We start from the raw sequence: 27833 nt of genomic DNA on the forward strand, positions 1-27833 counted from the left end.
TGAAAAGCTAAATATCAGTGAAAGCCACAAATGATACTTCAATACCATAAAAGTAAGAAATGCCACATAGCATGATATGACTAATTGTCTAATACAAATACAGTAAACAACTTATCAAAGATTCAAAGAATTAAAGTGTCACTTGGAAGGAAAATATCAGGGAAGATTTGGGAGAGGTCTGTGCCTTAAACAGTGGGTTGAATTTGAACTGAAAGGGGCGCCTGGGTGGCTCAGTCAGTTAAGCCTCCAACTCTTGATTTCAGCTCAGGTCATGCATGATCTCACGGTTGGTGAGATTGAGCCTACCGTCAGGCTCTGTGCTGACAGCCCGGAGCCTCCTTGGGAATTTCTCTCTCTCCTTCTGTCTCTATCCCTTCCCTTCTTGCTCTCTGTCTCTCAAAAGAAATAAGTAAATATTTTTAAAAAGACAAGAATTTGGACAGAAGGAGGGAATTGGAACAGACCTTTTCTCAGGCAAAGAAACAGAAACCTGGTTTTAAACAGCTGATGGTGAGACTCTGCATTGAGAGGTAGAGAAGAGGCTATTCCTCCCATCCGTCTCCATTTTTTGGTCTGACATGAAAGCAGCTTTATTCAAAATAGTCTCATCAGATTCCTAGCAAAGCTGTTGAGTGAGATGGTCAGGAGCATGGGCCTGGGGGTGGGCAAACATGGATTGGAGACACTCAGCACTCAGTAAATGGTGACTATTATGATCTGAAGTAGTTGGATGGAGAGAAAATCAATCCGTAAAGATGTCATTGCGCTAATGTGTTAACAGGGTTCCTGTCTGAAGAGACTAGTCCAGAATTTTTTTTTTAAGAAAAAACATTTTTTCTCCTTTTTTATTTTATTTCCCCTTAATTCCCTAACCAGTGATCCCCAGAAACATGTACTATTAGCAAGGCATATTAGTAACAGAGTGTGGTCTCATGGCAGCTGAACCAGGAGTCTAGGTGTCGTAATAGGGGAAGAAAAGGCAGCCTATTCACTGGAAACATGAGAGGAGACTTCTTCTCCAAAGCTCAACCGGGGAAATTATGTGCACTTCAAATATTACCCAAAGTCCAATGTTCAGGTCGTGCCTCTTTCGGCCACAGACAGTGCCGGGTCACAACTCGAACCCCATCAGGTAAACCCGGGATGTCATCGCTGGCTTTGTGGCACCGCCTGGGGCCACCTCATCAGCATTCAGAAACAGGGCGCCCACCCTGGGGACACACCTCCAACACCTGCCCTTGAGATGCCACAGGAGCCGCCTGAGGAGCTGGAGGGAAGATCGGGTAGATGTCTCTTCTGTTGTGGGATAGGCCGTGTTCTCTACCAGGACCCAGACTGCCATCTTTTCTTACCTCACCCCGTGTAATTTCTGATTTACCAGGAATCTAACGTAGACCTAAAATTAGCTTCCTAAATTAAGCCGTGACTAATTTTCTTCCTTTGTGACCTACCACGTCATTAGCACGTTTAGGTTGAGCACAGTCAGGGCCTCAGGAGAGCCCGTCTACTTGTCCATTTTGCCCAGAAGTACCTGGTCATCGAACCTCACGCCTTGGCATCTTTTCCTTAACAGAGCGATAATTATTTATTAGTGGAATATATGCTTATTATATCCAGAAATTAAAGTTGTTAGGGGCAGTGTGCATCCAGCATCCAGGTCCCTGCGGCTGGATGATCACATCTGTTAGAAATAAATCACTTAAAAAAATTATATTAGTCTCACAGACGGTCAAGAAATGGAGCAAGGGTAGGGAGGGGAGAATAGGGCAAGGAAGCCTGATTTTAAATCTTGTGAAATAGAGTGTGGTCAGTATGTTGTCAGCACATTCAGTGTTCAGACGTCACCTCCATCTTTCCCCTCTTTGAACCCCAGGTGGCCAATTAACAGTACGTGCTATTTATTCATTACAAAATAGGCAGGATAAATTGAATGGTTAGATTGGCTAATGAGAATTCTTAACAAGAAGGAGAATAAAAAATGATGCATGAAGAGAGACCAAAAAAGAAATATCTGGGGAATTCTAGACAAAAATCTGGAAGAATTCCCCTCTTGAATGTATCTGGAGTTTCATCTGGAGGCAAGGAAATGGAAATGGAAATGGAAATTTAAATTTAAAAGATTCACTTTGCTAAATCTTCTTCCTATATATTCTCTTTAATTCTTTCATTTGTATTTCCTTAGTTGCTTTCATTCCTAAGGCAGAGAGACAGTCTTAAATTACTCCCAGCCATTATTAGTTTCATTAGGATATTTTGATGCTTCCTTTTACAACAAAGCAATGCCATTTTGTAGCCTCCCTGCTCATCAAGCCTCAACCCAGCAAACTAGAAGCCTGTGAATTTACTTGATCTTGTGAATACACATTTTTGCAAATATGGATGAATTTAGGCAGGGATTATAAAATGATCTATCAACATAATTAAAATTCCATTAAAATATATGTATTAAACATTAACTTAGGCGTTTTCATTTTGTGGCCAAAGATTATACGTTTCTGACATTTGTTCCTATAAATAATGTTCTCTCTCCCTGTATCCCTCCCTCTTTCTCTCTCTCTCTCATTGCAAAATGTACATCAGAAACCAGAAGTGAGTGAGGGTTTGAGGGTTTGGTTTTTTTGTTTTTTGTTTTGTTTTTTAACTCATGCAGCAGCAGCTGGATGCAGCAGTGTTACTATGCCTTGAGGATCTAGAGAAGCTGATAGAGAGAGGTTTCCAGAAATAAGACATTCTGAACTCTCACCTTCTAAGATCTAAAAAAATGCAGTATGGAGGCTCTTTGTTTTCTAACTGTTGAATAACTTAGTAATTCTTGGTCAGAAAATTAAGGGTCTACATCTGGCAGCATCCGAAAGAAATTACTCAATTGGGTACCTTTGAAAGCCAAATATAACATTTAAAAAGTCAATATTTGTTTCAGCAGTGAATGTTTCTGAAAGGAAATGACTATTTTAGTGTGCGTGGTCTGCTGAGTATTTTCATTTTTCAGCCCTCAAGCCAGGGCTCCAGCCAACATGGCCCAGCTCCTTTCTTTCCATGAGGACAGTGCCCTCTGCTGGGTATGTCTACATACCACGTACGGCTGGTAAGACACGGAAGCCATCTGTGCACCAAACGTGTGAGCACTTAAGATGCACCTAAACAAAGGTTTTTGGAAAATCCTTGCCTCTTCCTGTACTAGAATGATTGCAAGGGTGGAAGTGGCCATAGTTCACTGTAGTTTTCTTTTTACTGCTGTGTTATTGCACCCTGTTGGGGGATACATCTGAGCATTTCATGTGTCCTACTTTTAAAATGCCCAGATGGTAACTACGTGCTCTGGTTTGAATTGGGTAGCCCTCATCTTTCATGCTCTGTAGTCTGCCTAGTTATCAGAGAGACATGAGACAAGGAAAATTCTCCCATTTTTCAGCTCCTCTTCATCTGTTTCTAGTCACCCACAGTGAATGATGCACTTGCACAATTGTGAAGATGACAGTCACCATGATAACTGAACATCGCTTCTCTGGGATGGGGAGTGCCCTGTGTACCCGGAGCCCCCTGCTTCCCTCCCAGCATACTACCGTTTTCAGTGTAACTGATTACTTGCAATCTTGTAAGTAACACGGGAGTGAGAGGCAGTGTAAATATTTTATACCTTGTCGAACCACTTATATTTGCATTGTTCTTCTTCACTCTAGTCTTTAACTTTAACAGAGAATTTAAATCAAATTATTCAAACTGAGAAAGAGTCAAACGAACTCATAAAATAAATGTAACAGTGTGACTGGTTATAATAGCCCAAGTGCATAATAGAGGTTGAGTATGATTTTGTGACATGCACGTTTTATAGGGTTTTTGTCTCCAACTATATTCTTCAAAGTGCCATCTGGGCAATGACCATCGGTATCATTTTTATCAATAATAGTCAGCACTTCCCACTGGGAAATTAGTCAAGGGGATGAGATTTTTTTTTTTACAAATTATCTTTAAGCATTCATCTTCCAAAAAGTATTCCTGGAGTTTGCCCATCATAAGGTAGCGACATAAGTGAGTTACTTGTTCTTATTTTACACTTTATTCATGATAAGCTAGTGATCAGATTCCATTTTATTTTTCACAGAGGAAAATTATCTTGCTCTGTTTTTCTCTTAATAAATAGCTTTGCTGTAAGAAGAATGTTAACATAGCCAGTTGTCTCCAAACTTTTTAGAATGTGCACTCTTATAAATAATAACTTCCAGAACACACATCCCCATAACATGTATGTTTACTTATCTGTAGATTATAAAGTGTGCACTAGTGAACAAATGTTATTTACACCCTGAAAATACAAATTTTAAGAGGTATAGATATAGATAAAATTATCAATAGAATATTTGGTTAATTATGAGCTAAAACTGTCATTAGCTAGTTCCTCAAGCCACAATATATACTTATTGAAAGATTCATTGTGAATAATACTGGATATCAATCCATTTCCAAGTGGTCTCCTTGATAATTTCAAATTTCTTTGTCAATTTCTGGCCAAATAGGACTGGACAAACAGTGTTTATACCTCATAGTGTGGCTGGTAATGAGCTTGCACCATAAGTAAGAAGTGTCAAATTGGCCATTTACTTGTTCTTCATTTATGTATGAATTATTAGTATGATATTTGAACCATGTTTTTTAACTCTTTCAGGAACCTTGAAAGTCATCTGTGTTTGCAAAGATAGTATAGTTAAAACCAGATAATGTAATGCGTAAACCAATTAACATGGAACCATAAACTATAATTCATCACTATGTGCTAAAAGCAAATAAGTAAATAAGATAAATATTTCCAGTTGCTCCGTGTTATAACCCTGCCCCCAGCCTTCCCTTTCTAGTGACTGATCTAAAATTTCATTCATTCATTCATTTTCTCAGTACACATGCACTCAATATATACCGCCTGGGTATACAGCAGTGAATACACCAGACAAAAATTCCTTCCTTCTTGAAGCTTTTATTTAAATAAGTATATATATAATATGTATATATGTGTATGTATATATATATATATATATATATATATATATATATATATGTTTGATATATAAATATATAAGGGCAATGGAAAAAATCATAGATGAGAGATCAGAGGTGTTGTGTTGGCGAGTCAGGGAAATGTTCTATGGGCCAGTTATAGGAGTGGGGAAGGCATTGGCCTGTTGGGAGAGGGAGGGTGATATTTAATGTAGGGAGGCCAGGGAAGGCCTCACAAGAGGGTAACACTGGGACAGAGATTAGGAGGAAAGGAGAAAACCATGCAGTTAACTGGGAAAATAATTTTAGTTCAAGAATGAGGATGTACAATCAGATTCTGGAGTCTGGATAGTGCAGTTAATTCCCAGAACCCATCAGTATGTTCATGGACCCTCAGCCCAGGATTCTGAAAGGTCATACTCAACCACTGGTACGTCTTGGACAGACCAATGCACATTGCTTCAGAATAGAAGTATCAACTATCAGATGTGTAACATATTTTCCCAGTTTCTGAATCTGTTCTTTGGTTTTATATTATTCGCATACTGGTAATGAAGTCTTACTTGAATGCCAGTCCATCCCCTGGCTATCTAACATCCTTCATTTCTTCCTACATATTCTTTCAAAATGTCCCCACATTCCAGACAAACCAGATAAGTCTCTTGCAATTACAAAAGCCGTCTTTAAACCCAGGAGCTCTTGATAACGTTTCCAATCTTTCTGTAGTTATTTCGTAATCCAATTTTGATAATCTATAGTCCCAAAACTAAACAGTAAATGTAACCACTCCAACATACCACATATACAAGAGTAGGCTAAAAGAAGAAAATGAATATTTGCATGACACAACAAAAAACAAAAACAGTATCATTTATAGAATGCATTTCTATACAATAAATCAAGAGACCAGCAGTAATATTTGTGACTTCTCTTTCTTTTCTCCCTAATCGGGACTATTTGGTTCATGAGATCAACCAAACTCATTTTTGAAGGATTTGAGTTCTAGATGGTCTTGCCTTCATAAGCTTGCAAGGGTCTTTCACTAGCCTGGCAATATGGTCAAAAAAGGGGAAGGAGCTGGGGAAACATTTGTAGGCTCATGCCTAAGCTTCCCAACCTTCATCATGTGATAGCAGCCTTACTTATTTATTTGTTTATGTTTATTATTTTTTTGTTTTGTCAATCACCCCAGCCACCAGTCTGAGCTCTTTTTTTTTTTCTTCCTTGTCTAGTTGCACAAGGTAGTCCAAATAGCAAGGCAACCATTTTCTTCCTTCAATTCAGTGAAACTATTATGGAAACATTTCTTTTCTAAATCTCTAAATCAGCAGATCCCAGAGTCTTGGTTACAGTAAATAAAACTCTTGCAAACTAGTCTTTAGTTCTTATGGTGTTGAAATGTTGCCTCCCTTCCCTTGTCTTTCTACCCAGTGTTTTCTGGGAGTTTTGCCAGATATGAAGGTCAAAGTTAACTGGAAATTCCTTTTGACTCTAAGATTCTATGAGTTTTAAATATGTTTAATTGTTGAAATCTTGCATTGACTGATCTAATGCTACTCCCTAACTGCATATATCACTAGGTATTTAAAGTGCATCTTTTCTGTGAAGTCCTTTGCTTCAGCCCCTGAGGATTTCCTATGCATACACCTTTAGCGCTAGTTTCCACGTGTTTTTCTATGTGGTTTCATGAATGTGAGTCTTCCATTCCTAATGGGTTGCAGTTCCAGAAATCCAGGATTTGCATGTTTTCTACTTCTTTTCCACTCCTTTTGGTGCCTAGCACCATGCTAGAAAAAAAGTAGATGGTACATAAATATTTGACTGTGGATTTGACCCTCAGCACTTTTCTTTGGTGAGAGCTTTAAACGAAGCATAAAATTGAATTTAAACAATTACCCTTTGAAATCGACAGAAGCCTATGTTTCCTTAGCTGTTTGTATGAGCAAGAATCTGATTCAGAGCACTTTTCTTGAGTACCAACTACGTACGAGGCCCTTTGAGAAAAATCATCCTGTTTAATCCTCACAAAAGTTGATCAATGAGATGGGCACCTGGGTGGCTCAGTCAGTTAAGCGTCTGACTTTGGCTCAGGTTATGATATCGCAGTTCGTGAGTTCGAGCCCCACATCGGGCTCTGTGCTGACAGCTCAGAGCCTGGAGTCTGGGATTCTGTGTCTCCCTCTCTCTCTGCCCCTCCCTCACTCACGCTCTGTCTCTACCTCTCTCTCTCTCTCTCTCTCTCAAAGATAAATAAATGTTAAAAAAATTGTTTTAAGTCAATGAGGAAGATACTAATTATTAGAAACCAAGACTCAGAAACAAGATAATTTGCCTAAGGTCTTCCTAGTAGGAGTAACAGAGCCAACACTTGAACTCAGGGCTTTTTATTCTAAGTTGATGGCTTAAAGCATCTAGACTCTCAACACTTTCTATCCTCAGTGATAAACATTTTTCCAGTTTTGTTCAAATGTCTATTAAAAACAATTATGCAAAATTAAAATCAATCTTTGGTTGGCCTACATGAAAATAAGAAACACAACTTCTAGCTCTCAGAACAAAATAAAAGTTTTTATTTTTCATTAAGTAGGCTTAGCTTCAGTACATTTTCTCTTAAGGTGTAATGACTAAACCATGATCATTTCTTTTTGTTTATTCATTTAAAACTCAAATAAAAGCAGATAATCAATAGATAATAATCTAAAACTAGAGGATTTACAAGTTAATAAGCTTGAGTCAATAGATATCCCATAACGAAGCCCTCAAAGGTGAACATGACATAATTTTCTTTACACTAAGCTGGTTGAATTAATGCCTTAATTTAATTCCAATATTAACTGAAAAACCCAAAGAGGAGAAGAAAATTTAAATCCTATTATATTAAAATGTTTTTGAAGCAACAACTCAATATCATGCCACAACTGCTTACATGTGCCACCAATATCTGTCTAAAACACCTGAGTTCTGATTGTTGATAATCAGTTGACCCCCTTTGGAGCCTCATACAAGTAAGTTGTGGAAGTTTCTCGGTGATCTATCTTTATAATATCTTTTCTCTCAGCCTCAAATGCAATCATTTTTGGCTCATCATGTCTGCTTTTCCTGATTTATAGGCAAAAAAAAAAAAAAAGTTATGTTTATTTGAAAAGCAACCTCTCCATTGTCCTTCAGATTACCATTCAGCCTGACTCCCCAGAGAACAGAATTACACAAACAGGCTTAGGTCAAAGAGCAGAGGAAGCCTTTTCCGTTTGCCTGGAAAAAAGAAATGACAACGTATCTATATCAAGATATGGTATAGGGTGGCTCCCACCTTCTAAAGCCTGGTGGGTGGGGGGGCGGGGATGGTGAGGAGAATATGATGCTATCAGTACACCCCCAAGTTTAAAAGAACAGACTCTTCAGTCAGCATGCCTCCACTCAAATTCTGGCTCTGCCGTTTATAATTGTATGACAATTACCCCCACGGACAATTTGCTTCAACCATCTTTGCATGCATTTCTCTATCTGAAAAATGAGGGTAAAAACTGTCTATTTCATGAGGTTGGTTTAAGGATTGAATGACTTAAAAGGCAAAGAGCACTCGGAAAGTGCTTGCCATATAGTAAGCGCTCACTATTATAACCTTTTGAGAAACTCTCAGAAAAGAATGAAAGGCATAAAGAACGTGTGCTAAGAATAACTGGAAGCAGCAGCAGCAGCAGCCACTGGTTGTGGTGGTCCGAGGTGTCTCTCAGAACACTTACGTGTGCATGGCCAAAGTCATGATGTCCATTGGTTACCATCTTGATGGCATCATCCACGAGTTCTTACATCTGGTTTTGGCAGTGTGCCATCACCAGTCCCACGACAGCCCGGTGGCAGCGTGTTTTGGCGGCTTTCTAACCAGGCCAACTTTAGCTTTCTGGTGCCATTGCTGTCACCCAGAATGAGTCACTTTGCTAAAGTCAATAGACAAGAAGTTATGCGCTGGATTTTTACCATAGTGTGTCCTTTTCTATTGGGAAGGATACTCCGAAAACAGAGAACAGAAATCTCACTCATTTTTTTGATGGGCGTTTTATCACATTTCTCCATCTCCGAAATCACGTGCATCTAACAATTTTACAACCACTGTAGGTGGCGGCTGTTAGATACTTGTCATTTCCTGTGCTTGCAAGAACTTGATCAATGCCATTCACACTCCCCTCACTTCAGCTGAGTTATATGTCCTGTTGGTACTACACACGTTGAGTTTAATTGCCACTTAAAATGTTTTTAAAAATATTACACTATCATTTCGTACCAAAATGGAAAGTTATTGTAGACCTAGGAAAGCACAGAAACAGCAGCTTAATATACAATTAAACAACAACAAACCTGTGTCCATACAAGTCTAAAGATGCCTTCCCACAAATATCAAATAAAAATTCTAAGTGATAAAAAAAATTACCTCCATTCAGTTGGAAGCATGTTTTTCTTCTTAGGGATACATAAGATAGCAGCATGTCTTGAAATAAACGGAATCCTCCATTCAAAGAAATGAGGTATATGGCAAAATAATTTTTTAAACAGCTAGCATATTGCTAATAATGTCTTAATAGTATATTAAGTTAGTATTTATGAAAACAAAATAAATTTAAATAAAATTGAACTTGTATTCATTTAACAGAAATTTATGGAGCATCCAGAAGGCACCAAATGCATTTCATCTCCTCAGTCCCTGTCCTTTATGTTCAAGGTCTAGTGGGGAGAGAAGGCAGGTAAATAAATCACCATAATGCAATGTAAAAATGCCATGAACAATATAAAGAGCAGAAAGGAGGAGAAGGAAACTGCCTGGGGTGTCAAGAAACTCTTCCAAATGAAGTTGACATTAAATTTGTTTGTAAAGCTGGTTAGGAGCTGCCAGTAATGGAAGCACAGTTTGAACGAAGAGGAAATCACAGGCTACGGCAATCATTGAGGACTGTGGTGACCAGGTCTCCCAGTCAGGAGGCTCGAGGACAGGCTGTCGGTGAACAGGGGCAGAGCATGGAGTGGCAGAGGGTGCACCTAGAGAAGGAAGCCACAGAAGTTCGTGCCGAAGAGGGCTGGTGGTCCCAACCGCAAATCTGGATCCTGACCAGATCCAAGCTATGGCATCCTTCTCACTTTCAAATGATAAAAGTGTGAACTTGATTCCTCCACTTTACTATGGCAGTGAACTAGAATCTAGGACAGCAAGTAAGTGATGCTGGAGAGCACTCAGAAGTGGGGAGGCAGAAAATTATTTCTACCTGAAGGTACCACGATTTCCTCTCCTTGAAGCTATGTGAACAGGGATGAAAAAAAAAAATCTGAAATCAGGACATGGACAGAAGTAAAGAAAAGTAAAGTTACAGAAAATAGAGGAACAGCTCAAAAGACTCTGAGGGGTCACTGACACTCAGATTTAAATTTTATTTTGTTTTTATATGAGTATACTTGACACGCAATGTTATATTAGCTTCAGATGTACAACACAGTGATTCAACATCTCTGTATATTATACGGTGCCCACCACAAGTGTAGCTAGTCTGTATCCCTCTACAATGCTATTAAAATATCACTGACTACATTCCCTATGATGTACCTTTTATTCTCATGATTTATTCATTCCATACCTGGAAGCCTGTATCTTCCACTCCCCTTCACCCATTTTGCACATGCCCTCAACCCCTTCCCTCTGGCAACCATCAGTTTGTTCTCTGTGTTTACGGATCGGATTCTGCTTTTTGTTTGATTATTAATTTTATTTGTTTTTTAGATTCTGCATATGAGTGCAATTATATGGCATTTTTCTTTCTCAGTCTGACTTAATTCACTTAGCATAATACCTTCTAGGTCTATCCATGTTGTCACAAATGGTAAGATCTCCTCTCTTTTATGGCTACATAATATTCCCTTATATATATTTATATATTATATATTATTTATATTATATATTATACATACAATATATTATATATAAATTTATATTATATTTATGTTATAATATATATAACATATATATATCTCACATCTTCTTTTTCCATTCATCTATCAGTGGACACTTAGATTTTGCTTCCATACCTTGGTTATTGTAAACAATGCTGCAATAAATATGCAGGTGCATATATCTTTTCGAATTCATATTTTAATTTTTGGGGGGTAAAAGCCCAGTAATGGAATTATTAGATCACATGGTATTTCTATTTCCAATTTCAGAGAGACAAAGCTGTATTGCTTGGATTCTATTCTTTCGCTTTCTCTCTTTCTCCTTAAACCAATCAAAAAGTGTTTCTGTTGCCTGTAAGTAAATATTCTTGACTGTAATATAGACTAGATCATGGCCCACCTTTTCTGTAACTACAGATTGTAAATTTTAAAATCTGGGTGTCATATCTCTTGTTGAAAAATATGATTGATTTCTGGATTTGATCCTAATTTATTATTACATGCTTTGGACTTTTTAAGTAGTCAATATCCATACTTCTCGGGGTGCTTGGGTGGCTCAGTCCATTAAGCGTCAGACTTCAGCTCAGGTCATGACATTATGTTTCATGAGTTGGAGCCCTGCATCGGGCTCTGTGTTGACAGCTCAGAGCTTCAAGCCTGCTTTGGATTCTGTGTCTCCAATCTCTCTGCACTTCCCCTGCTTGTACTCTGTCTCACTCTCTCAAAAATAAATAATAAAAACATTCAAAAACTAAAAAAAAAAAAAAATCCATATTTCTCGGCGATTCAAGCACATATGCCTTGTATTGGTCTGGATAGACTGGAATAGGAAATGCTGTGGTAAAATAAAACTCTAAATATCAGTGCTGAACACAATAAAAGTGGGGAAAGCAATAGTGGGTCGGGCTGATCCATCTTGTAATGATGCCGGGACCATGATGGGGTCAGAGCATGCCAGAGGCTCCATGAGATGTGTTTGAGGTCCAGGACTGAAAGTGGCTAACATCCCTTCTTTCCATGTCCCACCAGTCATGTAGTTCCATTTATATGTGTAGGGAGGCTGAGGAATGTGGACCAATAAATCAATTTTTGATGAGCGCTAATAATCTCTGCTGCATATCTTCTCTCTCTCACTCATTTTTTGGGGGAGGTCTGGCATTGTCTAAGATTAACGGTGCAGTAATGAATAGAGGGCATCCTGTCTTTTTTAAGTAGTTTTTTAAATTTTAATTCCAATATACTTAACATATAGTGTTAAATTGGTTTCACATGGATGACATAGCGATTCAGCAATTCCATTTATTACTCAGTGCTCATTGTGATAAGTGTACTTTTCATCCCCTTCACCTATGTCACCCATCCCCCACCTCCCTTGTGGTAACCATCTGTTTGTTCTCTATAATTAAGAGTCCGTTTTTTGGTTTCTCTCTTTTTTTTCTTTGTTCATTTGTTTTGTTTCCTAAATCCCACATTTGAGTGAAGTCATATGGTATTTTTCTTTCTCTGACTATTTCACTTAGCGTTATATTCTCTAGACCATCCATGTTGTTGTAAATGGTAAGATTTCATTCTTTTTACGGCTGAGTAATATTCCGTTGTATATGTATACAGCCTCTTTTCAGTCATCTATTGATGGACACTTGGTGCTTCCATAATTTGGCTATTTGAAATAATTCCACAAAAAACATACAGGTGCATATATCCTTTCAAATTAGTGCTTTTGTATTCTTTGGGTGTATACCCAATAGTGAAATTTCTGGATCATAGGGTAGTTCTATTGTTAATTTTTGGAGAAACCTCCCTACTGTCTTCCACAGTGGCTGCACCAGTTTGCATTCCCACCAACAGTGCAAGAAGGTTCCTTTTTCTCCACATCCTCGCCAACACCTGTTGTTTCTTGTGTTGTTGATGTTAGCCGTTCTGACAGCTGTGAGGTGATAGCTCATTGTAGTTTTGATTTGCGTTTCCCTGTTGATGGGTGATGTTGAGCATCTTTTCATGTGTCTGTTAGCCATTGTATGTTTCCTTTGGAGAAGTGGCTGTTCATTCCTTCTGCCCATTTTTTAATTGGATTATTTGGTTTTGGAGTGTTGGGTTGTATAAATTCTTTATATATTTTGGATACTAACCCTTAATCAGATATGGCATTTGCAAATATATTCTCCTATTCAGTAAGTTGTCTTTTAGTTTTGTTGATAGTTTCCTTTGCTGTGCAGAAGCTTTTTATTTTGATGTAGTCCCAACAGTTTATTTTGCTTTTGTTTCTGTTGCTTCAAGAGATATATCTGGAAAAATGTTGTTATGGAGAGGGTATTTTGTCTTTCTTGATTGTTATATTAATGGTAAGATTTCTAAGGCTTTATCATTAAATATGATTTGTGATATGATTTAAGTAAATGCTGTTTATCATATTTGGGATAATTTCTTTTATTTTAATGTGGCTAAGAGATTTTATCATGAGTGGGTGTTGAGCTATGTTAATTATAATTAAGGTAATCATATATAAATCAATTTTTAAGGGCTAACTCCTATAAAATCGTATTTCTTTTAAATATACTATTGGACACTATTTGTTAGTATTAAGACTTTTTCATCTAATCCAAGTGATTTCAGTCTATAACATACTTTTCTTGTTATGTTATTGTCCAATTTTGATGTTATTCCAATTTCATATAATGAGTTGTTATCTGGCCCCATTTAGCCAGTTTTGGTTAAACGCTTTGTACCTAATGTCAATTACCTATTACTCACAGATTTAATTAAAAGCAATAACAAAAAACTTCACTGGTAAAACTCTCTGTTCCTGGGCCTTTTTGGAGTAGGGGGCTGAGTCAGGATTTTGTTTTATTTTATTATAAAGCTGATTGATCTATTATTGAATGTCTTTATTCAATTTTTTCTATTTTTCTAGAATTGCCCATTTTGTGTACATTTTTACATTTATCATAAAATTGTTCACATTTTCCTATTCCTAAGGATAACCTGATTCATGGGGACTGAATGAGTTTCTACCATCCCAATACTCCAGACCCTCTGGAAAATGTCATTTTGTATTTTATAGCACCAACTTTCCTATGAAAATTTCCTATGCCGCCTAATGGTATTTTTTATTCTCCACGGGAGAGGTGTCATCTTTTTCAGCTCACCCGCAATGTCAGTGTATGTAAGAACACAAAAACTATATCACATTGCACTCCCTATAGATAAAAGTGAAAATCATATTCATTATCATATAATCTAGTTTATATATACATATGTGTAAATAAATGTTTAAAGACCAAACAATTGAAGTCAGTAACAAGGAAGAATTTACAATTTACTCAATGATTTAATATACATTTATCTAATACCTACTAGGTCTTCAAAAAAAAATTTAGAAGGATAGTGTTTAAATTTAACTTAAAAGATGTGCTTACTTTCATGAGATGCTATGTCTATTTTCGAAATATCATTCTCCATATAAGCCAGTGTGCTATGCAGTGAAAATGCCTTATGAGTTATTCATTGCTTTAGCCTCATCCATTTATTCATTCATATCTTCCAGAACTGTTTATTGAATATCTTATGTGTAGAAGCATCTCTTAGATGCTGAGGATAATAATAATAAAATCTAGCACCTAACGGGGTGCCTGAGTGGCTCCGTCGGTGAAAGCATCTGGCTCTCACTCTTGATTTGGGCTCGGGTCATGTTCTCACGGTTTCTAGGTTCAGCCCTACCTCAGCACAGAGCCTGCTTGGGACTCATTCTTTCCTGTCTCTCTGTCCCCTTCCCCACGCACGCTCTTTCTCTCCTGTCTCTCAAGATAAATAAATGAGCATTTTTTAAAAACTCTGGCACCTATCTAATGCCTACCACATGTCAGCCACTATTCCAAGACTTAACTCACTAAAGCTTACAAACTCAAAATGGTAAGTACTATTACTATTCCCTTTTTACATATGAGGAGGTGATGGGAGGTTAAGAAATAGTTTTAATACAAAAGTTCACTTCTTAGTGAGAGGACAAACACATGAACAAATGTAACACAGTAGAAAATCCACTAAAAAAGAAGGTCAATCGATGAGTAAATTCAAACCCGTTCTCTCTCACAGGTAGCCATGTTTATGACAGAGAAATCTGAGACCCTTGTTTCAAACAAAGAATTTTAATTTTAATTGAAAAAGAGAGTGTGTACATGCATTGAGAATCTCAGATTCAATTGCAAAGTTATTATTGATGGATTGTGGGATCTTGTACAGGTTACTTGGACTGTTTGGACTTTAGGTTCAACTATAACGTGAGGCAGCAGGGTAGAGTTTCATAATTCTTTGACTCTTTAAATCTAATTAAAAGTTTTACTAATAGGATTTATGTATACATGGGTATTTCATATTTAATCACAAGTATTATGAGTGTATTATCAAAAGTTGGAAATATAAGATTCCTTTCTTCACTGCATAAAAGTTCAAACAAATCTTTGATTAATCTTTCAGTGGAGCTGCCAATTAAAGCGGGGTATAATGGAGTTACGTGCTGCTCAAAGTGTAGTCTGTGAACCCCTCAGAGTCCCAGAAACCTTTCCCAGGGATCTTCCGGGTCAAAAATATTTTCACGTTAATATTAAGACATTGTGTGTCTTCTGCACACTCATCCCTTCACAGTGTACAGTCGAGTTTTCCAGAGGCTACGTGTTGTGTGATGATGTTATCACTGTGCTGGCTAATAGAATATGTGCTTTTGCATCCTTTTTTTTTTTTTTTTTTTTTTAGAATATCCTCAGCTTTAATTTTTAATACGGCAAATATTGGTGGATGTAAGCACAGAAAGCTTTGGGGGATCCTTTATTGTTTTTAAGAAACACAGGTCCCAGGACCCCGACATCAGAACCACGAATGCACTTGACAGTAACACTTGAACTCGAGATAGGGTGGGAATAAAATCGTCACTGTGCCACTCACTGGCAGTGTGATTCTGGGCAAGTTACTTAACTCATCTAAGCCTCCATTTCCTTATGTGTGATGTTATCAGCCTCATGCTGGTTGGTGCAGATCAAATGAGATCATGCCTGTGAAATACTTGCCATCAGGTTTGACACGAAAAGGCAAAAACGTTGCTCAAAAATAATTATCATCGCTTTCTCTTAGGGAGGATAGGCAAGAAAATGGTAACTTTTCGTTGTGTACTCTTCACTTGGGAGATACAATTTATCAAAAGTAATAATTTAGTTAAAAAGCATTTTAAAAATTACCCTGTTCCTAACAGATAATGGGACTTGCAGCTTATTTACCACTTCATTTTTGGATGAAGCTTCATTGTCCCCGATTTCTCTATGAAAAGAGCTAAGCAACCAGCAGTGGCAGCCATAGTATGAATCACGGCCTTGCTGCAGATGCTAAGCAAACGCCGAGTTAATTGGCTGATATCTGAGCACATCCAGATCCTTTTGCCATACACAGAATTCTGGCTACCCTGGTTTCTACGTGCAGAGTGAGAAGGAAGTCCTAATATTTAAATATATCTCCTGTCCTGAATTAACAATCTCTTCCTTATTATTGGAGACTTCTTATCAATATACAAACATGTTCTGGTATCTTCCTTAAAAAAAAAAAAAAAAAAGAATGTGACCCTACAGGCCCCTCCAGCTACCATCCCCTTTCCCTGTTCTCTTTTAGAGCCAACTTCTCAAAAGAGGTTATGCTAATAGTCTCTGCTTCTCCTTCCACACATCTGGTTCTCTTCCTCCTTCTTCAATCAGAGTTCTGTCTCTATACTCCACTAAAAAGCTTATATCAGGACCACTGGCCAGTGAATCCAAAGGCCTTTTTGTGTGTATCTTCTTTAACATCTCAGCATCATTTGACACGGATGACCACACCTGTGTTTGCAAAGCAACAGACACCTCTTCTTTGGTGTCTATGAAATCTCACTCTCTTAGTTTTCTTCCTACTTCACTGTTCCTTCTTAGTTTTCGTTACTGCCTCATCCTCTTCTGCTTGTGCTTCTCATCCTCGCCCTGTCTCTGTCCCTCTTTGGTGTCGGGCCCTCTCCTCTACCTATGCTCTCCTCCTCGATGCTCCCTCTCTTCCCAGACTCCTCTTAGTCCCACTCTGCACTCTCTTCTTCACCCCTTCCCTTCAGTTGGAATTCTGTCCACATTCATGATAGCACAAATATTTTTGAGCACTTACTCTCTATGAGGCACAATTAGAGACACTTGAGATGGAGCAGAGAATGAAACACATACAGATCTCTGCCCCAGTGGAGTTTACATTCTAGTAAAAAGATAAAAAAGAATAAATAATAATCATAATAAATAAATGGATTACATGGTATGTCAGAAAGGAATGATGAGTGCTTTGGAAAACAGAAAAGTAGGAAGCAAGAAAAGGGGTTCCAAAATGGAAGGAGTGGGAGAGGAAAATGCAATTTAAACAGATTGCAATTTTAAACAGAAGTGGCTCAATGAGAAGATGAGCTGAAGTTACCTAAGAGGACTTGTGGATAAATTGGACTGCAGGCAGAGGAAACAGCCAGTACAGGGCCCTCAAGACAGGAGCTTGTTTAATGTGTTTGAGGAATCACAACAAGGCCAGTGTGGCTACAGTGCAACTTTCATGTGGAGAGCAAGGTGGGAGGTGATGTCAGAAGGGAAATGTGGGCAAGAACAGGTTATACCCTGAATGACATGAGAGCTACCACAGGATTTTGAGCAAAGGGGTCCTATGGTTGGACATGTTTCGAAAATATTATTCTGATTGCTGTGTGGATGGGGGTGGGGGCCAGATTAAGGTCAACAACAGGGAGACCCGTCAAGTTGACTATGGCAGTGAAGGAAGAGGAAGAGAATATCTTGGAGCAAGGTGGTTGTAGCAAAGGTGGTAAGAACTGGTAGGATTCTGGATATATCTTGTAGTTAAATAAACCCAATATTATTTCCTAATCACCCAATGTAGATGTGAGGGAAAGAGAGGATGGATCCAAAGTTTGGGGCCTAAGAAATTGGAAAGATCAAGTTATTGCCTAGAAAATAAGACTACAGGTGAAGCAGCTTTTGTCGGTGCATCAGACACATTTCAGTTGACGAATCTGAGCACTATTGGTATGGGGATAGGGGATTTCCTATAGGAATTAGGGCTCACATAACTGTAGGAAGGGCTGGAAAAGTGAAGATCCAGAAAAAGGAGTAAGAGGATAGGTAGAAGAGCTGCCACTCAGCCAGTCTGATTGGCTCAGCCAGGCATGACTGGCCACTCAGCCAGGCATGACTGGCCATCTACATGGGACTGTCAGGAGGAGATTTGTGGAGATGTCAAAGGGAAGCTGTGCCTCTGGGTAGCTACCATCCCCATGAAGCCAATACCAAGAATCAAATCATAGACCCATGGCCACTCTTGGTCAGAGCCAGCAGTTGGAGATAGCCAGATACGGAGCAGAAGAGAATTTGGACAAGCTGAAACCTACACCTCTGTGCCTATTTATCCCCATTTCTCATCTCAATGAACTTCAAGGAATAATGGTTGCTGCTTGACTTCATCCTCCAAATCCTCACCAACTTTAACCCAGAACCATAAAGGGATGATGTAGAAGTTTCCTACTGCTGCATAACAAATTACCACAAACATAGAGGCTTAAAAAGAATACGTATTTGTCATCTCACAGTCCCATGGGTCAGAAGTCTAGACATGGCTTAGTTGGGTCCTTTGTTCATAGTCTCACAAGGCTGAAATCAATGTGTCCACTGGGCTGCATTCTCATCTGGAGGCTAGACTAAGGAGGTATTTTCTTCCAAGCTCATTCAGGTTGTTGGCAGAATTCATTTCCTTATGATTTTAGGCCTGGGGGTGCTGAATTGTTATTTTGACTATTGGCCCACAGGCCCTAAAGGCCATCAGTGTTCCCTGCTATAGGGATCTTCACAGCCCTCTCATAACACGGCAGCTTGCTTCCTCATGACCAACAGGAAAATTTTCTTCTCAGTCAACTAAGATGGTGTCTCTTATATTCATGTACATGACACATCTTACATTGTTTAGAAGTAAGTTATGGGGTCCTGCCTAAACTCAAGGGGAGTGTAATTGTACCAGGGTATAATTCACAGTCACCTTAGGATGTGGCTGCCATAGAAAGGGGATTCTGAGATATGTAGTTTCACTTTAACCAACTTAACATAATACAAACTGTACAGAAGGGAAAATCAAGAGATCGCTTGCTGAATTTTAGATGTATTAGAAATAAAAGTGGAGAGGTTGAGAAGGCCATTGGATTGGAGGCTGGATTTGGAGATAGTTGTATGACTCTCAGATGTATATTCCTAACCCAATAGAGAGTCATAGATCTATGTGACATGTCAACTTCATATGCCCCAAATTATTCCCTCCTTCCGCAAATCTGATACTCTTTCAACTTTACATCTCATCAAATGGTACACCACCCACCCTTTCTTTCAAGGCAAACCCAAGTCCTTTTTGATTCTTCTCATTCCCTTTTTTCTTCTACATTCAATCTGTCATAATTCTCTTGGCTCTACTTCCAAAACATAAATCCATTCGCTTAGTTCCATCTCTACAATTACCACCCCAGACCAAGTCACTATCACCCCTCCTTGGACTTACACAGAATCCACTCCTCTTGACTCTTATTATGGACTGAATTGTGTTCCCCTAAAATGCATATGTTGAATCCCTAACCCCCAGTGTGACTGTATTTGGAGGTAGATACTTTTGGAAGCAATTAAGGTTAAATGAGGTTGTAAGAATGGTTGATAGGACTGGTACCCTTATATGAAGAAAGAGAGACACAAGAGATCTCTCCCTCTCTCCAAGTGCATGCAGGGAGAGGCAGGGAGAGGACAGAATAAGAAGACAACTCTCTACAACCAGGTAGTGAGGCCTCACCAGAAACCAACCCTGATGACACCTTGATCTGGATTTCTGGCCTCTAGAACTGGGTGAATAGAAATTTCTAATTTTTTAAGCCAATCAATGATATTTTGTTTTGGCAGCCTGAGTAGACTAATACAACCCCTACACATATTCTCCACGGAGCAGCCAGAATGATTTCTTTAAAACCTAAATTAATTCATGTCACTCCCTTGCTTAAAGGCCTTCAATGATTTTCCACTGAAATTAGAATCAGACTCTTTAATGTTGGCCTACAAGATTTCATCACCTGGCTTCTGCCCATGACTTTGACCTTATGCAGTGCCATTCCCCCCTCACTCACACTGGCTTCTCTCTGTCAGCAAAAATACCAAGCTCTTCCCTTTCACCTGAAAGCTTCTCTGGTTCTTCACATGGTTGGTTTCTTCTGCATTCTTGCCTAAGTGGAACTTCAAGGATCTTAATCACCCTTCTTAAACCAAGAATCTCACTCTTCCCCATCACCTAAACCCAAACTCTATTTCAACACTCTTATTACCTTCATAATTTACGACAATATCTAATTCTCTCTCCCTCTCTCTCTTTATTTGGCTTATCAATTGCCCATTTCTCCTCATTATAATGTAAAAACTCAAGAGGTTAGTGTCCATGTATCCTTTGCTTTCTGCTGTGTCCTCAGAGCTTAGGATGCTGCTTATTACACAGGAAACCTTCAGTAAATATCAAGGCTTGCTCAATCAAGGATTGACTATTACAAGACTATGGCTGGAATGAAATTCTTTTAAATATATTTTAGTAAAGTTTTACTAGTGTTGCCATAAAATAGATGGCCAGAGTAGAATTGCTGGGTCACAGAGTATGCACATTTTTAATTTTGATAGATCAGAAGTACTGCTTTTTAATATTTAGTGTGACTGATTTGCCATTTTAAAATTTAATTATCGCAGATTTAATTTTTTCCCCTCTTCTCTTTTGAAAAATGAGCCATTTCGAAACCCTTCTTTTTTTTCCTCCAATGTTTTTATGGTAACTGAGGTAACATCGTTCATTTTGCAAGAACTCTAGATTGTGCTTTATAGATTAGATTGATAGAGCCCATTTGTCTATGAAGAAAAAACTCTGTGAATTGAATCTTCTTTTTGCATCACTCCCCCCATTATAAAATTAATGATGTATTCTGAGAGAGAAAAAATGAAAACCCCTCTTTAACATATCTTTTCTGAGTGTAGATATTTTGGGGAGTAAAGGCATAAAAGTGCGCCATGGCACTAGCCCATGAATACTCCAAACTTAACATTTTCAGTTTGAAATTTATAATTGCTACAACAAAGGGCCCCTGAGTAATCACTTTTACTTATGCATATCATAATTACTTAAAAGGAAGATATGCATTGATACTTTCTTGAAATCTTTCAAACGAAGCCTTTAAACATTAGCTGGAACTCAGAGTTAGGAATGATTTACCACTTGTGTGTACATTTGAATTGGCTTCATTCTATGTTGTAGCCATCAATAGTGTCCCTAACCTTTTCCAGCTGCCGTGTACCTGTTTGATATGCACAAGGGACTGGTGCAAGAGTGTGGACGTCCCTACACAAATATGTGGCCCCATATGCCAGGTACATGTGATTCTGATAGTGGTCCAGACAGAGGACCATATAACTGGCTTCAACTCAGCCCGATTTTTATAATCCCCACTTTGATTGTGACCAAAATGCAAACATTTGTGTTAAAAGAATAATTACACCTTTTGAGGCAGAGCAAATATTCAATAAAGATTTTGAAAATCTTATTCCTAGGAAAATACTGTCCTATTACCTTTTATATATGACAGTCCATACTTATTGGATGAATAATGTTTAAATGAATTCATTCATTAATTCTTGGAAGATTTTTTTATTTCATCAGTCACTGACTATGACTTATACCATGATAGGGCAAAATTTTAAAGTCCCTTTATTCTCTCAAATTGCATGATAGAGCTCTTTATACCAAATTGGTTCTTAAAATGTTTGCCTGATGTTACTCAGTGTTTCTCAAGCAATTTCATCCCTAAAAAGTGGGGTAACTTTCACAGCTCTCTTTAGTCTTGCCACCAATTTCTTTTCCAGTTTTAATCCCCACTATTCCCCACACATTCAGCCCTATGCAACTCCCAGCTCGTTCCCAAACATACCCTGCATTTTTCCTTCTGTATTTTTTCTTTTAATCACTCAGATGTTTTCATCTATGCAAACTCTGCATCTTTTCTGACTTATATCAGATTCCACCTCCCAAGTAAATATGCCCCCACTCCTCAACCTCTCTCCTTCCCAATTAGAAGTGTCCCTTCAGTATTTCCCTGGCACTCAGCTCACTCCAAACTGTGCGTATCTATATTTATTATTGACCTTCTCTAGTAGATTCCAAGCTCCTAAGAGTCAGGAACCTGTGTTAACCATTTTGTATCCCCCACAGTAACTTTGTAGAATCTTGTCCCTATCAAATGCTTCAAGGTGTTTAAAGAATTGAATGGAGCTCCTGACCAAGAATACTAGATGTTTCTACTGGCCATTTGGCAGCTCTGACATGCCACTTAGCAGTGCACCCTAGTACATGCACACCCTTCATGCACGTAAAACAATAAACTATGATCCTAAAGGGTGTCTTCTACTTTTCTTGTGTTATGAGTCAAACTTTGATTCTGGAACAACTCTACATGTATGTGTGCACCATCAAAAAATGTCTTTGCCCCACCAGCCAGGAGGTATGTAGGCAGAGATGGCACTGGTGGAGTAAATACATATGTGAAATCAGTGGAAATTTTCTACAGTAACAGTTTGCAGGTTTGGGAGTCTCATACTTAAATAACTATGCGTAAGTATTTAAGCCTGATATATGACTATGGGTAATAAAGATCACTTCTGTATTGAGACTGGTGTAACCTTTACAAAATGAATCCTAGATATAAATATGTTCATCAACTTTGGAGAAATTAAAAATTAACTTTATAAATGGAAAGGGATAGAGATCTTCAGAACCCATGCTTCAAATGATCTGGCTTTCAGAAATCTACAAAAATATTTGGTGTTGATTTGTCAGCATTAAAATGTGTAAATCACCCAACTGACTGGATGCACTGTCCAAAGCCATAACTTTTATGTAAGACTAAATAAGAGCTTTTCCTACTTCTCATGTTTTATTTGTAATCTAAACTGAGAACTTGCTTATAGCCATTTATTTATTGTATCATTATGACAAGGCACCTATAACTTATGATAAAACCAAGAAGCAGCATCCAAGTGGTTCAACTAAACAGAGGTTAATATAATTAAATTTAGTTTTCTCTGAAGCTATCTTTGTACAAAAAAAAAAGCAAACTTTTGATGTGACATATTCTCTGGGTCTTGGCATTCATGATAACCAACAAAGCGAAGGAGGAATCTTGTAACCGGGTTAGGATTTATAAGCCAAAAGTCATGCATGCTAAAATGAGGGCCCAGAGTACACCTGGGGGTGGCTCAGTAGGTTGAGCGTTCGACTCTTGGTTTTGGCTCAAGTCATGATCTCACAGTTGGTGAGTTCAAGCCCTGCATCAGGCTCTGCACTAACAGTGCTGAGCCTGCTTGGAATTCTCTTTCTTTCTCTTTCTGTCTCTCTGCCCCACACCACTCTCCATCTATCTCTCAAAAAGATAAATAAATAAACCTAAAACAAATGAGGACCCCAGGATGAGGAGTATAGACAGCAGAAACTCCATCAGCTGGGAATGAAGTTGATGGTGACCAGGAAGATTAGCCCCTTCCGAAATGCAATAAGCACACATAATACAGTTTATGAGCACAGCAGTGCCTGTTTACCACTATTTGGGTTCATTACCAGCAGCAGGGTAAAAAGATTCCTAAGTGCCAAGGTAAGTGGGTTCAGTGAAAATGCACCACAAAGACCAGAGGGGAAGCTTTGGAAACTGCTGGATCATCAGATCAATAGACTCGAAGATGACTAAGTTAGGTTGCCTTATGCAGTTTAAACATTTGTGCAGGGAGTCTCCCCACGCAGCCTTTTATTGACAGCTACAGATCAATGGTAATTTTTGATCATTTTCAACCTACATAAACCTATTGACCCCATGGCCACCTTTGGGGCACTTCAAGTCGTCAAAAATAATCAGAGGAGATAGTGTAAAATTGTCAGACTGCTGAACACTCCAAGTAGTTTCATGTGCCCCCAGAGCAGAGTTGAGAGGTTAAAATGTAGTTCAAATTGCCAGCAGAACCTCAACTGGCAGAGAGTTCCAGAGTCTTGTCTTTATGTCTCATAAAAGGACGCACTGATTTGCATCCAGATTCTGACACTCATGCATAAGAGTTTCTTTAAAAAAAAAAAAAAAAAAGCAAAGTTTCATTGGAAATATTAGATTGCAGAAAATGGATTATTCCTGTTTTCCTCTGTTGAATAATTCTTTCCATCTGTTGCCTAACGAAAGTAGGTAATATACTTCTAGAATAAAAATATGAATAGTAGGTGGTTGTGAACACAGAAAGGACAAGGACAAGTGGGAAGCTAGCACAAGCCAATAGCCCAGAGATCAGCAATAGCAAAAATCTGTCTCCTAAGAATCGGTAAGAGGGAAGAGTGAGGGAAAGAAGGAGCAAACTAATGAAGAGGAAGGAGTCAGAGTATTGAATCAAGATCATTTCCATAGAGAAGGGAAGGAGGGCAGGGAGCAAAGGAACGAAACATAAGAGAAGGTTTTTAATGATGACTTTTACTAGTCAGTAGGAGACTACTGAGACTTCCTTCTTCAAGGGAAGAATTTTTTTAACGTTTTTTTTTAATTTTTATGTTTTAATGTTTATCTTTGAGAGAGAGAAAGACAGACCATGAGCAGGCTAGGGGCAAAGAGAGAGAGATACAGAATCCAAAGCAGTCTCCAGGCTCCAAGCTGTCAGCACAGAGCCCAATGTGGGGCTTAATCTCACCAACCAAGATCATGACCTGAGCTGAAATTGATGCTCAACTGACTGAGCCACCCAGGCACCCCTCCAAAGGAAGAAATTTAATCTTAAACACTTAAGATAGACCGTGCTCAAGCAAATCTTTTGAATCTAAGGAAAAACACAAGTAAGTGAATAAACAAAATACAACCCAATCCACAGAATTAACTGTGCCCAAATTTTACAGCAGGATTCTAAAATAGTGAACGTTGGTGTTGGAAATCCATTCAAGAGAGAATAATACAAATGATTTTCTTAAATGTTGAAGAATATACCGGTAAGGATTGTCTTGCCATTTTAAAATTTTCTTCATTTTTTTTCATGTGGACTTTACTAAACATTGACAAAAAGCACAGCTATTAATGAGCTTTATTTAAGGTGTGTGTGTGTGTGTGTGTGTGTGTGTGTGTGTGTGTTGTAGCTCTTCAGGAGTAACAACATATTATTGGAACCTGTTCTCAGCATAAATTTATGATATAAAAATTATCCTTTACATTTACAACATGAGATTCTCCTTTTCCTTTTTTTCTTTTTAAGATACAAACCAAAGTAAGCACAACTATTGTAATCACCTTTTGAAGGAGTAATCTAGGTGGCAGGCATGCACGAACTTCAACTTGAGATCAGCAGGTCATATTTCTACATTAGATGGCGGAGGTTTTGAGTCTGGCGCATTTTGAATACTTTTGCTTTCTGAGAATCTGAGCTATAAATGTTTATTAAAAGGATCTATAATGAAATCAGTTTTGTTATTTTTTTAATGGTTGCCTGGAGTGTGTTGGATGACTGAATGCCGGTTGTTAATCATTAAGTACTCATGTTACCAAAAGTGTTTGATAGTATTGCCATCTAGGGGCTGAATGGAATTCTCAGCCCTGAAATAAACTGTAATTGAGCAGGTGCTGCTATTGACAATATACATATGTTTTTGCTTTATAGCCCACATGCTTTTCATGTTTCTTATGACAAAAGCTATCTCTAAATGTCCCCCAACAGCCTACCTTTTTTATATATAATCTGTTAGAGGTGATTACTATTTGCTTTGGAGCTTATGCTTTTTTGGCATCTATTACTGGATATTCTGAACAAAGAGTTTTTCTTTTTTGCATTATTAATCTTGCCCATGTTTGCCCTATTTCTACAGAAAAGGAATCATTTATCAGAAAAGAATGTTTGTAATCGGGACTTGTAGCATCTTCAGATTTAATATTCATTATGGACATTCTAGTTCTGTGCTATATTTATCTAAAAGACCAATCCAATGTTGTGGAGAAATAAGTTTTAAATATTTATGATCTAACTTTTAATATTTTAAAAAAGAGAAATTAGTATTTCTATAAAATTTGTTTCAGAGTCTGGTTGCTTAGCAAATGTTTAAATATTAAAAGATTTCAAGAGGTTAGCATGTAATATCATAATGGGACTTATTGAGAGCGGAAAATTAACTTACAAGTTTTTGATAAATACAGGCAATTATATTTTCTTGCTTGTGTTTAACACATAAGAAGAGACATTAAACAGTTGAAACTTATAACCAAGAATGTGAGGAAAGGGTGTCAAAAATTATCTCTATGATGTTTTGGTTTTGTCTAACAAGGTTTTTGGAAAATATTTCAGTTCAATTTTACCAACTTGTTTTAGATTCAAAATTATATTTGGGTGTCTCAAAATTAAGGAGAATTTCCATTCACATAACTTCATTCGATGCTTTTGGTACCTGTTCTTAGAACTAATTTCCTCTTCCCTACCTCACATTCTTCCTCCTGTACCCAGCAACAAGAGAGGAAAGGACAATTGAAAGCTATCTGTCATATTTAAACATCTAACAAACTGAACCTGATCTCACACACCGTTAAGTGTGAATATCCCATTAAACCAGTCAAAACTTCCTCATGATTATTTACATTCAATGAGTGTTGTACAAAACAGAAAGTCCTGTGTGTGTGGCAGTGGGGGGGAGGGGGGGTGTCTCTGGGTATGTGTTTCTGTGTGTCTCTGGGTATCTGTGTGTGTGTGTGTGTGTGTGTGTGTGTCTGGGTGCATGTGTGTGTGTTTACCCATAGACACATTACTGGTCCACTTGCAGTCATAGTTGCTATCTGTAAACAGACATATCCATCTGGCCCAGATGTAGAAAGAGCACCCTGGGCTCTCTCAAACATGAAGACTTTTAGTTCCGGTTTTTAGTGATGTAAAATATGTTAAATGTTCTCCCCAAGCAGAAAAAAAAAAAAAAAAAAACTAATTCTGCTATCCTTTTTTTTTTCCTTTTAAATCAACAAAAACCAAGTTCTCAAAGCCTAACTAACAATTACTTTTGGTAAGTTTTATAGTTTTAGTCATGGTGTTTTTAACAAATGAGAATATCTTCAGATATTTATCACTAGTAGATTTCTCTAAGGTGTTTGTTCATTTATAGTTCAGGTAGCTTGTTGTTTTTGTTTTCTTGTGTTTGTTTTATTGCATTTGTAAAATATAAATATGCACCAAGAGAATGCAAGAGGGAGATTGGGGAGGTATAAACAAATAGTATAAGAGATTAATGAAAAAGAATTAGGACTGTCTCAGTTAACTCTCCAAACCCTTAGGATTATCCCATTCTTTGTCCTGCAACCTGGTGCCACGGGTCTCCATTGTGAGATAGATACAGCACTGACCTGAAGCATTATAGATTTTTTTAATGTTTATTTATTTTTGAAAAAGAGAGGGACAGAGCCTGAGCAGGGGAGGGGAAGAGAGAGAGGAGACACAGAATCCGAAGCAGGCTCCAGGCTCTGAGCTGTCAGCACAGAGCCCGACGCGGGGCTCATACCTACAAACCTCAAGATCACAACCTGAGCCGAAATTAGACGCTTAACCAACTGAGCCACCCAGGCGCCCCAAGACTCTTTCTTTATGTTATATATCACATCCTTTGGGTTGCCAGCTCTGTAAAGGCAAGGATCCTATTTGATCTATGCATTGCAAATGTCTGAAATCACACATTAGATATTACATGCAGGTGGGAAGAACAAGAAAAAAACCCACATTGTTTTCTTAATAATTCAAAACTCTGTTGTGATGCTTGTGCTGCCA

The 27833-nt window shown here is 38.1% G+C and overlaps 1 protein-coding gene across 3 annotated transcripts in view; it reads left to right on the plus strand.

Annotated features, from left to right (window-relative positions):
* USH2A (usherin) overlaps positions 1 to 27833 on the plus strand; it is a 739062-nt gene that overhangs the window by 653143 nt on the left and 58086 nt on the right. The window lies entirely within an intron of this gene.

This window comes from Panthera pardus, unplaced genomic scaffold, assembly GCF_024362965.1.
Source record: "Panthera pardus isolate Hobbes unplaced genomic scaffold, ASM2436296v1 HiC_scaffold_21, whole genome shotgun sequence".
Lineage (NCBI taxonomy): Eukaryota > Metazoa > Chordata > Mammalia > Carnivora > Felidae > Panthera > Panthera pardus.